Source organism: Durio zibethinus, chromosome 19 (assembly GCF_047325235.1).
Source record: "Durio zibethinus cultivar Kanyao isolate XHJ-2024 chromosome 19, ASM4732523v1, whole genome shotgun sequence".
In the NCBI taxonomy this organism is placed as follows: Eukaryota; Viridiplantae; Streptophyta; class Magnoliopsida; order Malvales; family Malvaceae; genus Durio; species Durio zibethinus.
The window spans coordinates 16,640,565-16,644,341 of record NC_143180.1 but is presented as its reverse complement, the minus strand read 5'-3'; positions in this window follow the sequence as shown (position 1 = coordinate 16,644,341).

Sequence of the window (3,777 nt, the reverse complement as noted above, 5' to 3'; positions counted from 1 at the left end):
ACTTAAGAACTTAAGTTTGTACTATCTATGTTTTTGAGTTTGCTCATTAACATGGCAAGTTTTAGATCCACAATGCAAAAAAGAGTATATTTGTAAAATACTCTAAACATTCCAAAGGGATATATATTTATAAGTGAATAATCAAGTGTGAATGTAATTGAATTTTGAATCTCAAAATGCCAATTTTCTAGAAAATGTGTTTCCAAAATAAAAGTAAGACGAGTTAGGAAATGTCTTTTTATAAGATTAAGGATGCAAATGATTTGGTAAGTCACAAATCAATTAATGTATAATCCTAATCAATAACTAATAATATCTCATCCAAGTGGGAGCATGACTAAAATTGATGAATTTGTTTCATAAGAATCACAAGTTAGACAAAAGAAAAGTGGGTAAAGGAAATGGAATAAGAAAAAAGGAGTTTAAGATCAAAAAATGTTTGAGAATTGATTAATCTAACCAAAGGACACAATTCTATCCATAGCATATTTAGATTTAGAGTTACATCAAATGGATGGGACAAGTTTCTTTACAAACGAAGAATTGAAAGATAAAATCTATATGGAATGACTTATAGGTTTCATTAACAACGATCAACAACATAAAGTGTGCAAATGATTAAGATCATTTTATGGTTTTAAAGAATCTTTCAGGCAATAATGCATTAGTATTCATCAAGCAATAATTTCATATAATTTTATCATGATTGATGAAGATCACTATGTGTATATCAAAAGAGTAAAGATGAGCTTGTGATCTTATCACTCTATGTGGAAGACATACTATTGGCTAGAAACAATAAGGAGTATTCCACTATGGTGAAAATTGGTTATCCTCAATTTGAAATAAAGGACATGTGCAAAGTAGGTTACATACTTGGTTTAAGAATCAAGAGAGATAGTTTTAAGAAATTGTTCTCTTTCACAAGAGTAATATATTAAGAAAATTTTTAAATGATTAGTATGCAAGATTGTAAGCTAATTGATACTCCTATGACAAAAGGTGAATGCCAAAGCCAAATAATGTGTGTTGGGACTCCATAAGATAAAGGAACAAATGATAAAAGTTATTTACTCTAGTACTATTGGAAACTTTATTTATACTATGATGTGCACAAGGCCAAATATCTACTATGTTGTGAGTTTGGTAAGTAGATATCAATCAAATCTAGGTCAATCCCATTGAAAATCCATGAAAAGGACATTAAGGTATCATAAAAGCACCGTGGATTATTTGTTATGCTATCAAGAAAGTGATATACATTTAATTGGTTATATGGATGCCAATTCAAAAGGAGATCTAAATACTTTTGGCTATGTTTTTTTACTGAATATTGGGCTATATCTTGGATCAATAAGAAAGAGACTTGAATAATGAAAACTAAATTTGTAGCACTTTTAGCGATAATACAAAAGGTTGTTTGGCTTATGAGATTTTTTAGTCTTTTAGGAATTGAGAAAAATGATTCTAACTCAATGTTAGTGAATTGCGATAGTTAAGTAGTAATCACATTCACAAATAGATCCAAGAAACAAAACACAAATATACCAAATATAATTTTGTAAAAAAAAAAATAGTTGCATAAAAAAAAGTTATCAAGTATATTTTTATGCATGAGATAATTGCAGATCCATTAACTAAGTCCATGCTTAGAGATATGTTTCATAACCACATGAAATCTCTAGAGTTGCATAGATAAGGATGTATCAATTAAAATATTCCATGTGAACAATCTATGATTTTTTCCATTTGAGTTTACTTATATTGAATGCGATTAATGCCATTAAAGTTTAGTACTTTGTTTTATGAAGCATGCAGACATGTATATGTATATATATATACAATATGATTTAAAAGGTATGTCGAACAGATGATTGGCTTTCTTACACAAGCAATCACCTTAATAGTTGGCACCACAGAGATAAGATTAGTTTTAAGTTATGGATTGAAAACCCAAGCTTAAAATGGAATCGCTTTGATAAGGAATCAAGTTAACGTCACTTGATATTGAGCTTTTGGACTGAAAGTGAATAATCCTACAATTCATTTTGTCTATCTTAAATGTCAAATAGAAGTTTTATTGATTATGTGAAATCAAGTAGGGTGTGGATTCAAGTTAGATACTAAGAGTATCTGAACTATCATCCATACAGTATTGATATCTAATGGCATAGATATATGCTCTCTGGGAAAATGAGAGTAATACTATAGCATGTGTTTCATACCACATGTGCATTGTTTAACTAGTAAAGATAACAGAAGAATAGTTCTTTATTTCTTATTGTGTGCAACTCTTGAGATTAGAGGATCTCATATTTATTACTCTTAATGACTTTTGACTATTTCTTAAAGTTTCAGTTCAATATTAGCTATCTTGGATTATTGCCAATGGTCATAGATGATTAGATCTAATGGGACATATTTGGATAGCATTTGAATTGAAATGACAAGATTCTAGAAGAAGGGAATATCATTCTGGTGTTACATTTGGTTGTATTCATAGGTTGGCCAATTATGTTTGAGATGTCTAATATAATTATGAATATATAAGTATATCATGTATTATGATAAAAGAAAGATCATGAGGAACTCAAAATGTGACTAAATGGATTTAGTGTATTGCATACTTACTCACTTGTACTTGAGAGTTACTATATATACCTAACGATTATATAAGTGACTAGAGGTATTTTTAAGCTGCTATATGAACCTAATAGTCATATAACAACTAAGCTTTAGAAGTATACTGGTCATACAACTTATTTCCTTCTATGAACCATTTGCAAAGAGTAGAGAAAATGTTTTATCGATCATGAAAGTTTGCCCCCCATTTTATACGAGTGGGAGATGTTGGAAACAGTTGATCAAATTGGTGGACTTTGAAAAAAAACTACATATTGTAGTTATAAAAAATTTGCCTATGGTAGTTAATATTGGGTTATGAATCAAACTAAGCCAAATGCTTCCCCATTTCCTTTTATGAATGGCATTTCGACCATAACAAAAAAAAAAAATTGCATTCAACAATTGCATGAAGATAACAAAAAGGTTTTTGTTAAAGCCTTTTCCTCACTTATAGAAAGTATGGCATTTGGCCATGATGAAATATGATGAAAGAGTATTCATCAAATGTGTAAGATAAGTCTCATTCAAATGTGGGACTATGTGATAAGTCACATAGAGAATAAGAGAGGAAAAAAGAGAGATTGGTAAAATAATAGAATAAGACATTTCTTACGAACTCTTTGAAGAATCTCATACTTCAGTGTTTAAGGACTTACATTGTGGATAGTGAACAATTTTCAAATTTGTGATCTTGTCATCAACTACTGAATTAAGTCAGTGTCGTTTACATAACACTTTTGCACTAATGCTTTCGTTATACTTTCACAAAGCAAGTTAGTATTCCACATTATTTATAATATATGATCTCGTTCATCATATTATTAAATTATCCTTTAAAAACAAATGTTGTTGATTGGTTAGTGATATTTTGAAATCAAATTCCACTAAAACATTATCACACAAACGCCACTAATTATTTAGCAACAATTGCAAAAAAAAAAAAATGTCACTAAATTTAGCAGCTATTTTTTGTGCTTTAGTGGCATTTTATAAACACTAGAAAATTTTCATTTAGTGGCTTTTTTACTATAAATGTTGTTACGTTTTTGTAACTTAGCGATGTTTAATTACCTTAAACTATCCAAATTCTAGAATTTACTATACTTAAATCTTTATTTCTTTTAATATTTGCTACTATAATTATATAAAAAA